The sequence below is a fragment of the Salvelinus alpinus genome, chromosome 11, assembly GCF_045679555.1.
Source record: "Salvelinus alpinus chromosome 11, SLU_Salpinus.1, whole genome shotgun sequence".
Lineage (NCBI taxonomy): Eukaryota > Metazoa > Chordata > Actinopteri > Salmoniformes > Salmonidae > Salvelinus > Salvelinus alpinus.
Window position 1 is genome coordinate 23503993 of NC_092096.1, and position 13548 is coordinate 23517540.

The window sequence follows — 13548 nt, forward strand, 5'->3', positions numbered from 1 at the left end:
AGCGTGGCTGATTCCAATGGAAGTTCGGAGGGGAGCTTTTATTCTATAGATCGAGAGCTTTGAGGCAATGCTTGATATGATACCCTCGATGTGTTGTAGATTGGTATCTAATGGTGTGTGTGTGTGTGTGTGTGTGTGTGTGTGTGTGTGTGTGTGTGTGTGTGTGTGTGTGTGTGTGTGTGTGTGTGTGTGTGTGCGTGCGTGCGTGCGTGCGTGCGTGCGTGCGTGCGTGCGTGCGTGCGTGCGTGCGTGCGTGCGTGCGTGCGTGCGTGCGTGCGTGTTTGATCTCGTCAGGCTGATAAACACAGAATTAGGCCTAATCCTCTTGTGGACTTCAAACAGTGGCGACAGAAAATGGGAGCGAGAAGCGCATTTTGGCTGTCTGCAATTGTCTCATCATTTCACGCATCTAAAACAAAACTAATTTGTTGCTTTCATTTCATGCTCTGCTTGGCGCAGACTAATATAGCATCATCTGAAAACGGTTTATTTAGACTAAGTCAGCCAGGCCTCATATGAACAGAGAACCAGAGGACAACGCCTCATTACGTCACACATTGACCCATGAATGTGTCAGAAACACAACACTATTACGTCCTCTTCCAGACTACGTTGATATGGATATCCTTGGGCCTTCCAGACACATTTCTTTCACATACAGAACACTTGTGAGTCCCCCTGGTTAGAGAGGCAGATGAACACAAATTCTCATTAAGTGCAACGCAATGACCAATATTGATTTCTCCGCACAGCATTGACTGCTGCTAACGTACGTGATTTCTTACTGCTGGAGAGTCCCTGGTGTCAGCACTCTTCCCTGCATCAATGCATACTTCTTTTGGTACATACGAAGGGTTCATTAGTTTCAAACTCCCTATTCTGGCCCCATGACCCTGAAACCGATCTCTCAGGCAAGACATCATCTATACAACCTAAACTAGTATGTTGATATACAGTATACATTCAATAAACAGTGTAAAACATCAAAACCCATAGCACCATCAAAGCAGTCAGTTCCATAACTGTCTGGTCTAAGATATGAGGGAGAGTAAGTTCTACTGGTAACAGCTGGTGATGCCGTCTCGGCGGGGGGGTCTATTGTCCAATAGCCTGTGTCTGGTAGCTTTCTCTCAGCCCATTTGGGGTGGTGATTCCACACACACACACACACACACACACACACACACACACACACACACACACACACACACACACACACACACACACACACACACACACACACACACACACACACACACACACACACACACACACACACACACACACACACACACACACACACACAGCAGCAGCAAACAGAGTCTTCCATTCAGATCAACTCCACAGACCCATCATTCAGCCTGACACCGCGGAGGCTCTGCTAGTGAGCATTCATACCGGCAAGTGGCTCACGAGCGGAAGTTTGAACACACACACACTATCATGCCGAATTATGCGTGTGTGTGTGTGTGTCCAAACTTCCGCTTGGGCCACTGAGCAACATTCATGTCATTGTGGAGATTTCATTCATATTTCTCTGATTCGGTCATGTCACAAATGATTTGAATATCCATTTTAATTTGAACTACACAGCACCTCATCTCTAAAATCAAGGCTGTGCTAGTGGGAGTGTATCAGTTCAGGGGTGTCACAATATTGACAAGGCCCTGGTCTCCAGGTCCAGATTCCAGCCACAACAGCAGCCAACAAACAGAGGCTAGTATGTCAACATTAAGTGCTTACAGGCCGATAAACGCTGCCGTTAAATTCCTACAGGCAGGTGCTGATGGACAGTGCCAGTAGAATCAAGGCTGCTGGCTGAACTGGAAGGCACCAGAGGACAGAGTATCAAAGTGTGCTGGGAACTAAATGTTTCCCCTTGAGATGGGGTGCCCACTGTGACGGGAGTAATGAGGTGAGATCAAATCAAATCAAATTGTATTTGTCACATACGCCGAACACAACAGGCGTAGACCTTACCGTGAAATGCTTACAGACGAGATGGGATAGCACACACACATACACACACACACACATGCACAGGATGGAATACATACACACACACACACACTCCTTCTAACCTGCAGCTAGTGCTCCAGTTACCCTGCCATCCATGGCCAGACTGGTCCAGTGGTTCAGCGGGCTGCAGGTAGCCACCTACCCTCTGCCAGCTGTTCCAGTTAACCTGCCATCCATGGCCAGACTGGTCCAGTGGTTCAGCGGGCTGCAGGTAGCCACCTACCCTCTGCCAGCTGTTCCAGTTAACCTGCCATCCATGGTCAGACTGGTCCAGTGGTTCAGCGGGCTGCAGGTAGCCACCTACCCTCTGCCAGCTGTTCCAGTTACCCTGCCATCCATGGCCAGACTGGTCCAGTGGTTCAGCGGGCTGCAGGTAGCCACCTACCCTCTGCCAGCTGTTCCAGTCACCCTGCCATCCATGGCCAGACTGGTCCAGTGGTTCAGCGGGCTGCAGGTAGCCACCTACCCTCTGCCAGCTGTTCCAGTCACCCTGCCATCCATGGCCAGACTGGTCCAGTGGTTCAGCGGGCTGCAGGTAGCCACCTACCCTCTGCCAGCTGTTCCAGTCACCCTGCCATCCATGGCCAGACTGGTCCAGTGGTTCAGCGGGCTGCAGGTAGCCACCTACCCTCTGCCAGCTGTTCCAGTCACCCTGCCATCCATGGCCAGACTGGTCCAGTGGTTCAGCGGGCTGCAGGTAGCCACCTACCCTCTGCCAGCTGTTCCAGTCAACCTGCCATCCATGGCCAGACTGGTCCAGTGGTTCAGCGGGCTGCAGGTAGCCACCTACCCTCTGCCAGCTGTTCCAGTCACCCTGCCATCCATGGCCAGACTGGTCCAGTGGTTCAGCGGGCTGCAGGTAGCCACCTACCCTCTGCCAGCTGTTCCAGTTACCCTGCCATCCATGGCCAGACTGGTCCAGTGGTTCAGCGGGCTGCAGGTAGCCACCTACCCTCTGCCAGCTGTTCCAGTCACCCTGCCATCCATGGTCAGACTGGTCCAGTGGTTCAGCGGGCTGCAGGTAGCCACCTACCCTCTGCCAGCTGTTCCAGTCACCCTGCCATCCATGGTCAGACTGGTCCAGTGGTTCAGCGGGCTGCAGGTAGCCACCTACCCTCTGCCAGCTGTTCCAGTTACCCTGCCATCCATGGCCAGACTGGTCCAGTGGTTCAGCGGGCTGCAGGTAGCCACCTACCCTCTGCCAGCTGTTCCAGTCACCCTGCCATCCATGGTCAGACTGGTCCAGTGGTTCAGCGGGCTGCAGGTAGCCACCTACCCTCTGCCAGCTGTTCCAGTCACCCTGCCATCCATGGTCAGACTGGTCCAGTGGTTCAGCGGGCTGCAGGTAGCCACCTACCCTCTGCCAGCTGTTCCAGTTAACCTGCCATCCATGGTCAGACTGGTCCAGTGGTTCAGCGGGCTGCAGGTAGCCACCTACCCTCTGCCAGCTGTTCCAGTTACCCTGCCATCCATGGCCAGACTGGTCCAGTGGTTCAGCGGGCTGCAGGTAGCCACCTACCCTCTGCCAGCTGTTCCAGTCACCCTGCCATCCATGGCCAGACTGGTCCAGTGGTTCAGCGGGCTGCAGGTAGCCACCTACCCTCTGCCAGCTGTTCCAGTTACCCTGCCATCCATGGTCAGACTGGTCCAGTGGTTCAGCGGGCTGCAGGTAGCCACCTACCCTCTGCCAGCTGTTCCAGTCACCCTGCCATCCATGGTCAGACTGGTCCAGTGGTTCAGCGGGCTGCAGGTAGCCACCTACCCTCTGCCAGCTGTTCCAGTCACCCTGCCATCCATGGCCAGACTGGTCCAGTGGTTCAGCGGGCTGCAGGTAGCCACCTACCCTCTGCCAGCTGTTCCAGTCACCCTGCCATCCATGGCCAGACACAAAGGCAACCACTTATTCCCTTGAAGGTACCTGGTGGAGCTGAGCCACAGATGAACAACAACTAGAACAACAATACATTTGTGTGTCTTTAGTTGTATTTTTTATACATGTAAGTCTGTAATGTCTACATGCTAATGTTCTTAAATGTATGTAAATTGTAAACTATTTTTGTTTGTAATGTATTTTTCATTATGTATCGGCAGTGGTGTAAAGTACTTAAGTAAAACAACTTTAAAGTACTACTTAAGTAGTTTTTGGGGTATCTGTACATTACTTTAGTATTTATAATTTTGACAACTTTTACTTTTACTTCACTACATTCCAGAAGAAAATTATGTACTTTTTACTCCATACATTTTCCCTGACATCCCTGACACCCAAAAGTACTAATGCTTAGCAGGACAGGAAAATGGTACAATTCACGCACTTATCAAGAGAACATCCCTGGTCATCCCTACTGCCTCTGATCTGGTGGACTCACTAAACAGAGAACATCCCTGGTCATCCCTACTGCCTCTGATCTGGTGGACTCACTAAACAGAGAACATCCCTGGTCATCCCTACTGCCTCTGATCTGGTGGACTCACTAAACAGAGAACATCCCTGGTCATCCCTACTGCCTCTGATCTGGTGGACTCACTAAACAGAGAACATCCCTGGTCATCCCTACTGCCCTGATCTGGAGGACTCACTAAACACATGTTACATTTGTAAATTATGTCTGAGTGTTGGAGCGTGCCAAGGGCTATCCGTAAAAAATTGTTTAATTAAATGTGCCGTCTGGTTTGCTTAATATAAGAAATGTTAAATTATTCATACTATTACTTTTACTTTTGATACTTAAGTATATTTTATCAACTACATTTACTGTTGATACTGAAGTATATGTAAAACCAAATACTTTTAGTCTTTTACTCAAGTAGTATTTTATTGGGTGACTTTCACTTTAACTTGAGTCATTTTCTATTAAGGTATCTTTACTTTTACTCAAGTATGAAAATTGAGTACTTTTCCACCACTGTGTATCAGACCCCAGTAAGACTAGCTGTGGCCTTTGGCGTGGGCTAATGGAGATCCCCAGTAAGACTAGCTGTGGCCTTTGGCGTGGGTTAATGGGGATCCCCAGTAAGACTAGCTGTGGCCTTTGGCGTGGGCTAATGGGGATCCCCAGTAAGACTAGCTGTGGCCTTTGGCGTGGGCTAATGGGGATCCCCAGTAAGACTAGCTGTGGCCTTTGGCGTGGGCTAATGGGGATCCCGAGTAAGACTAGCTGTGGCCTTTGGCGTGGGCTAAAGGGGATCCCCAGTAAGACTAGCTGTGGCCTTTGGCGTGGGCTAAAGGGGATCCCCAGTAAGACTAGCTGTGGCCTTTGGCGTGGGCTAATGGGGATCCCCAGTAAGACTAGCTGTGGCCTTTGGCGTGGGCTAATGGGGATCCCCAGTAAGACTAGCTGTGGCCTTTGGCGTGGGCAAATGGGGATCCCCAGTAAGACTAGCTGTGGCCTTTGGCGTGGGCTAATGGGGATCCTAATAATGATCATTAAAATCTGCAACTGACTACACTTACCTCAATTCAGTACGTATCAGAAGTGTGCTAGTCTATTCAGGTACTGCTTCAAAACACATTGTACATAGCACTGGACACCAACACATTTATTCATTGTCATTCATGAAGGCAATAATCAATGGGATAGAGCAGACCCCTCACTGCAGCTCTCAGTCTCCCTGGCCCTGCTGTGACCCCTCACTGCAGCCTCAGTCTCCCTGGCCCTGCTGTGACCCCTTACTGCAGCCTTCAGTCTCCCTGGCCCTGCTGTGACCCCTCACTGCAGCCTCAGTCTCCCTGGCCCTGCTGTGACCCCTTACTGCAGCCTTCAGTCTCCCTGGCCCTGCTGTGACCCCTTCCTGTAGCCTTCATTCTCCCTGGCCCTGCTCTGACCCCTTACTGCACCCTTCAGGCTCCCTGGCCCTGCTGTGACCCCTTACTGCAGCTTTCAGGCTCCCTGGCCCTGTTCTGACCCCTTACTGCAGCCTTCAGTCTCCCTGGCCCTGTTCTGACCCCTTCCTGTAGCCTTCATTCTCCCTGGCCCTGCTCTGACCCCTTACTGCAGCTTTCAGGCTCCCTGGCCCTGTTCTGACCCATTCCTGTAGCCTTCATTCTCCCTGGCCCTGCTCTGACCCCTTACTGCAGCCTTCAGTCTCCCTGGCCCTGTTCTGACCTCTTATTGCAGTTCTCAGTCTCATGGCCTTGCTCTGACCCCTTACTGCATCCTTCAGTCTCCCTGGCCCTGTTCTGACCTCTTATTGCAGTTCTCAGTCTCATGGCCTTGCTCTGACCCCTTACTGCAGCCTTCAGTCTCCCTGGCCCTGCTCTGACCCCTTACTGCAGCCTCAGTCTCCCTGGCCCTGTTCTGACCCCTTACTGCAGTTCTCAGTCTCCCTGGCCCTGTAGTGTAATAGAACCTACTATAGTGTAATAATGTATACATACTATAGTGTATAGACTATAAGTGTAATAATGTATACATACTATAGTGTAATAATGTATAGATACTATAGTGTAATAATGTATACATAATATTGTGTAATAATGTATACATACTATAGTGTAATAATGTATACATACTATTGTGTAATAATGTATACATACTATAGAGTAATAATGTATACATACTATAGTGTAATAATGTATACATACTATTGTGTATAAGATGTAGTGTAATAATGTATACATACTATAGTGTCATAATGTATACATAATATAGTGTATAGACTATAAGTGTAATAATGTATACATACTATAGTGTATAGACTATAAATGTAATCATGTATACATACTATAGTGTAATAATATATACATATTATGGTGGGTAGACTATAGTGTAATACTGTATACATACTACAGTGTATAAGCTATAGTGTAATAATGTATACATATTATGGTGTGTAGACTATAGTGTAATAATGTATACATACTATAGTGTAATAATATAGACATATTATGGTGTGTAGACTATAGTCTAATAATGTATACATATTATGGTGTGTAGACTATAGTGTAATAATGTATACATACTATAGTATATAGACTATAAGTGTAATAATGTATACATAATATAGTATATAGACTATAAGTGTATTAATGTATACATACTATAGTGTAATAATGTATACATATTTTGGTGTGTAGACTATAGTGTAATAATGTATACATAATATAGTATATAGACTATAAGTGTAATAATGTATACATACTATAGTGTAATAATGTATACATACTATAGTATATAGACTATAGTGTAATAATGTATACATACTATAGTGTATAGACTATAGTGTAATCATGTATACATACTATAGTGTTATATGCTATAGTGTAATAATGTATACATACTATAGTGTAATAATGTATACATATTATGGTGTGTAGACTATAGTCGAATAATGTATACATATTATAGTGTGTAGACTATAGTGTAATAATGTATACATACTATAGTGTATAGACTATAAGTGTAATAATGTATACATACTATAGTGTATAGACTATAGTGTAATAATGTATACATACTATAGTATATAGACTATAAGTGTAATAATGTATACATACTATAGTGTATAGACTTTAGTGTGGTATGACTGAGTTGAACAGAGCTACTGCTATGGTCAGTTACGCATTCTGTATAGGTTAGAGTAGCAGCTGCTGCTGGCAATAGAGAGAGAGAGAGAGAGAGGGGGGGGGGGGGGGGTTCTGTAAAGCTGCACTATGAGTCAAGGACCTACATCCCACTATGCAGGAGGAGGGAGTGCTATGCTTTCTAAGGTCTAAAGAGATAGCGGTGCGGCAGTGACTGGATATTAAATAGACACTCTTCCAGGTAGCCTACAACACGTCCCAGTGGCTGTCTGGCTGCTGACTGTCTGGCTGCTGACTGTCTGGCTGCTGACTGGTCTATAACCACAGACTAATAGAGAAAGCTCTCAGCTTCTCTGTGATGTTGGTGCTCCCATAACACCAGACTACTGAGCTGCTCAACGCAGGATCACCTCTCCCACTACTGACTATAAAGCCTACTCAACACAGGATCACCTCTCCCACTACTGACTATAAAGCCTACTCAACGCAGGATCACCTCTCCCACTACTGACTATAAAGCCTACTCAACGCAGGATCACCTCTCCCACTACTGACTATAAAGTCTACTCAACGTAGGATCACCTCTCCCACTACTGACTATAAAGCCTACTCAACGCAGGTTCACCTCTCCCACTACTGACTATAAAGTCTACTCAACGCAGGATCACCTCTCCCACTACTGACTATAAAGCCTACTCAACGCAGGTTCACCTCTCCCACTACTGACTATAAAGTCTACTCAACGCAGGATCACCTCTTCCACTACTGACTATAAAGCCTACTCAACGCAGGATCACCTCTCCCACTACTGACTATAAAGCCTACTCAACGCAGGATCACCTCTCCCACTACTGACTATAAAGCCTACTGGCACAAGCTCTATGTGAGGGGTTACAGCATTTTAGCCTGAATCTTTACATTATACAGCGTTACCCTCAAGCAGCCCAGTGTTTGGAGCTAAATATTGAAGATATTCTATATGTATAACAAATGTATTATGTCCTTGATCAATTGATATGGCCTAATAGTAATGAATTGCTATACATGTATTCCAGTTGTGTGGCATGTTGTTCTGTGAAGAAGAGGATTGGATCAACGACGTTGTCATGAGAATTTAACAGTGAGGTTAAATTACTTTTTGACTTAAAGCTACCGTTGCTCACTGTCCGTGCTCACGGACACAGGCGTGCCCTAATAGCATTTATGTAATAGCCTGTATCGTTGAAGACTGCACGTGGACATTTCTAGAGTGATTTAAAATAGTCTATAATAGCCTACTCTCTCTCTCTCTCTCTCTATATATATATATATATATATATATATATATATATATATATAATTATTTTATTTGTATTTTTACTATATACTGGAAAATCAAAGAGTGAATGGGGAAACCAAAATCACTTGACCAGACAAGCTACGGATGTCCCTTCCCTTCCCAAGCCCAAAACCATATCGGTCATGTTCCTAGACCTAGGGCACTTGAGTGGAGACGTGCGACGCACAGCAATGCAGCCCGCAATTTATCATCGGCGACGCTTTCCAGCTACGGAGACGGGAGATGTGCCATTTGAGGTTACAATAAATGTTTCATGATGCAACGTGCGCTTTCCACGAGTTACAGCACGCATGAAAACAGAGACACCGTACACCTACGCTGTGACTCTCTGAGAGCTGTCATATGAAAAATCTAGTCCTACACAGTGGGATGGAATTATTGGATGTCATTGCGCTAGGCTATATCAACGAGACGAGAGAGTGGTGGGGGAAATATCCACCTCATGGTGTGCAATAGGATGTCACATAGCATACTGCAGAGCCGACTGTTGTAGGAAGGTGGACAAATGTCTCTTAACACACTGCGAAATTCTCCCACCCCATAGGCTACATTCCCTAATATCACTTGGTCAATATCACTTTACCTACAGAGTTCAGCGCGGGCAGACGCGCGCACGCATTTGGGCAAGTAAATGCTCAAAATGAATGAAGCCGTACACATGCTCTAAAGCGGTAAATGGCAAAAAAAAATGCACCACAACTGCACATAGAATAGCATCAACAATAAATTATGCAATCCTATTCTATATCAGAGTGGCGATGGTGGGAAAATTATAAGAGGTCATTTAAAAAAAACTGAAATCCCAAACCAGCAAGAGAAGGATGGTGCAGTGTTCTCCGCGCGGCATGGCTATACGGCAGAGAACAGGTATACACGCCTTTACCTGGTGCAGAGGCATCCGCGACCCAATTCTTCAAAAAACATAACGATAAAGACCAAAAACAATAGTGCCGTTAAATGAGCACCCTGTGACAAGCCCGTCCTTACCTGTAATCGCTGCGGATATCAGTTCACAGCCGCAGTCGCATTGACACTGCGGTAACAGGCACGTTCCGATGAATCCCAACTCCTTTACTTCCAAATTACAACGAGATGCGTAAAAAGAAACACCTTCTGGTATCCTAATCCACAGGGCTGTGATGCTTCTTTATGAATTGGCCCGTTCTAAATCCTCCGCAGCGACGTGGTAGTCAAAAGCATGAGAATCCAGCGCGAAAGGAAATAGCAGCAGGATCCCAACAACACTTCCGATCAGCGAGTCCCTCTCCAGCCACTATGCCGCTCCGAGTGGACTCAGACCCGGCGGGATCGCAACACCTCCCATCCCAAACGCGGACGCACTTATGCCTTGAAAATCGCTGCACTGTAGGATTCCGCAAGAGGCTGTGTCGCGCTGTAGATCAGTGCGATGCTCCCATCTGAAAGGCGTTGTGTGATGCTGCGACGAGAGGGGATAAGAGAGAGAGGGTGCTTTTCGACTTTGCAGGTTCGCAGCTGACAACTGAGTAACTGGGCAGGGATTTGAGTGTATGGCGCTATGCCGGGGCGCAAGGAGCGACTGTCTTGTTTTACCAAGCCTTCTGACTCGCCCGCAGTGACATCTCGGATCGAGGGCTGTGATTGGGCTAATTGTAAAATTTCACTGCCAGCAATCACAGAAGCGCAGCTCACATGATGAATGAGAGGCATATGCTGAAGCCCGCAGCCAGCGAATGTATTTTCTATGTTTATGTAATGCATTCATTCCAGCGTGAAAGGGATTTGGCTATGCCGAAGGGAATACACATGAATACAATACTGGGGTTGAAATGATCATCGGATTTAAATATCTAATCAGAGCATCATTTGAAGATGGAGATTAGGGAAATTAAATATAATTAAGACACTTGCTCTGTGTCAAGGGATTATCTTATTTTGTCGTTGATTATTTTTTTAAGTTTCTAACAGCTAATCAAGATATTGGCTTTCCGTTGGTATTATGATATTTACGAATGCCTATGCAATAACATTTAAAACTATTAAAGCCTTTTCAGTAAGGCATTCACTAAAATAATGGTATTTATTATAGCCAAACCACATTATAGCCTATAAATTAATTATAGGCTACATTCTTAATTTGCCTTACCAATTAGACATAAAAGTCACATTTTCAATGATAAGGTCAACAAGCCACATTGAGATAGACCTACAGACAAGGGGTAACATGATTCACAAAACAGTGAATGATTATTTTCCATAGTTTTGTTTTATAGGTGGGAAATAATTTGATTGCAGTTATATTATCACAGGCAAAATGGCAATTGAAGTTAAATAGCCTACCAGAATAGTAAGCAAATGTTAGGCCTACACCATACAATCCATGATTAAAATTCACGACTGTCATATTCTTTCTTATCTGTAGCCTACTCTACTTTACATCCTGCATACCTGACTGGGCAAGTTAAGAAAGCTGCAACCGTGCAGCAGATATTCTTCTGACCCTGTGGGTTTTGTCTAGACGGGATCCAGCTTTTGACAAATTGGACTTTTCTTAGCAGGTTTAGGAGAACTTAAGCGGCAGGTTTTGATAATTAACGCAGCAGGTTAGGATACTTAGGTTAGGGTTAGGGTTAGCTAAAATGCAAAAAAACGAATAAGCAACTTTTGCCGTCAATTTTACAAAAGCTGTATACCATCTAGACTTGACCCTCCCTGTGCTGCTCTCAGTTGGCAAGGGCACCGCGCTTTGAAAACCTGCATCATAGCTCCACCTGCAGGCCAATCAAGAACTGCAGTTGGTTTTCTGCCACTGCCCCATGCATTGTGAACCAAACCTTGATTTTTGGCGTTTCAAACCTTGACATGTAGGTACATGTTAGACAGATACGTGACATTTCTAAGCACAATTGTAAGTTAACTGTATTTTGTTGTTTGAGATAGAGAGATAGCCCGGGTTAAGAAAATAACACAACAAAAACAGAACAGCCTACCAACCTTACCTGTATCTGGTGTCCCAGTGGCTTGCCATAACTGGTCAAAAGCAGGGCAAAATATTTTAGTGGCCCCCCTCTTGATGGTGGAGAGAAAGTGTTACATTTTACAAGTTCATTTCCTGCAATTCTACACATTTTGCCATTGGGGTGTAGAGAAAATGTTGCGGTTTTAAAGCAAGTTTTCTGTAGTTCTACATATTTTGCCTTGGGGCAGAGAATTTTCTTGAACTTTTACATCTCATTTCCTGAAATTCTACAATTTTTTTGTAGTGACTTATGTCATATTAATATGATATCTGAGTTAGAATGACTAACACAATCGATGTGGCTCCCTGGAGGTCAGGGCCCCTGGGCACTTAACCAGACAATAGGTATTTGGTCATGATTATTACTAAGTTGTCGCAATTTTCTTTATTGAGACGTGTAATGGAAACAACAGAGATATGTTCTAAAGATAGACGTTGTTATCTGGCTAACTTTCTTTATTGAGACAAATGGTGATGGGAAAAGTGTTTTTTCGAATAAAGGATGATTGCCGAATAATTTTGAAGGTATGTGCACATGACATCTCATGTAACTAACTGTTAAAGCTCCACTCCACATTTTATTCTAAATGCCTACTGCAGCGTTCCCCATTTTCATTGTTGGACATAAAAGACAAAAAAAAAACAGTAAATCAGCTCCAAGTGATTTCAATTGTGGTAATATGTTCCCAAGTATTCCCACGGACAATAGAAAGACACATGATGACATACAGATGTAAGTAAGCTGTCAATTTGCATTCTACAAATTATTTTCAATTATGTTCTGGCCTCTTAACCATCCGATGAAGAAACATGTGTCCAACGGCTTAATCTAGTTGATGATCCCTGGTCTATAGGCTGAATCTAGTTGATGGTCCCTGGCCTATAGGCTGAATCTAGTTGATGGTCCCTGGTCTATAGGCTGAATCTAGTTGATGATCCCTGGCCTACAGGCTGAATCTAGTTGATGATCCCTGGCCTATAGGCTGAATCTAGTTGATGATCCCTGGCCTATAGGCTGAATCTAGTTGATGATCCCTGGCCTATAGGCTGAATCTAGTTGATGGTCCCTGGTCTATAGGCTGAATCTAGTTGATGATCCCTGGCCTATAGGCTGAATCTAGTTGATGATCCCTGGCCTATAGGCTGAATCTAGTTGACGGTCCCTGGCCTATAGGCTGAATCTAGTTGATGGTCCCTGGCCTATAGGCTGAATCTAGTAGATGGTCCCTGGCCTATAGGCTGAATCTAGTTGATGATCCCTGGCCTATAGGCTGAATCTAGTTGATGGTCCCTGGCCTATAGGCTGAATCTAGTAGATGGTCCCTGGCCTATAGGCTGAATCTAGTTGATGATCCCTGGCCTATAGGCTGAATCTAGTTGATGGTCCCTGGCCTATAGGCTGAATCTAGTTGATGATCCCTGGCCTATAGGCTGAATCTAGTTGATGGTCCCTGGCCTATAGGCTGAATCTAGTAGATGGTCCCTGGTCTATAGGCTGAATCTAGTTGATGATCCCTGGCCTATAGGCTGAATCTAGTTGATGATCCCTGGCCTATAGGCTGAATCTAGTTGATGATCCCTGGCCTATAGGCTGAATCTAGTTGATGGTCCCTGGCCTATAGGCTGAATCTAGTTGATGATCCCTGGCCTATAGGCTGAATCTAGTTG

The 13548-nt window shown here is 45.4% G+C and overlaps 1 protein-coding gene across 1 annotated transcript in view; it reads right to left on the reverse strand.

The window, feature by feature from the left end:
- plxna4 (plexin A4) overlaps positions 1–10533 on the reverse strand; it is a 559926-nt gene extending 549393 nt beyond the window's left edge. Inside the window, exon 1 of the mRNA XM_071332139.1 lies at positions 9870–10533. The gene's annotated coding sequence lies outside the window, so the exon portion shown is untranslated. The remainder of the gene's footprint in view (positions 1–9869) is intronic.
- Positions 10534–13548: the final 3015 nt, after the last annotated feature.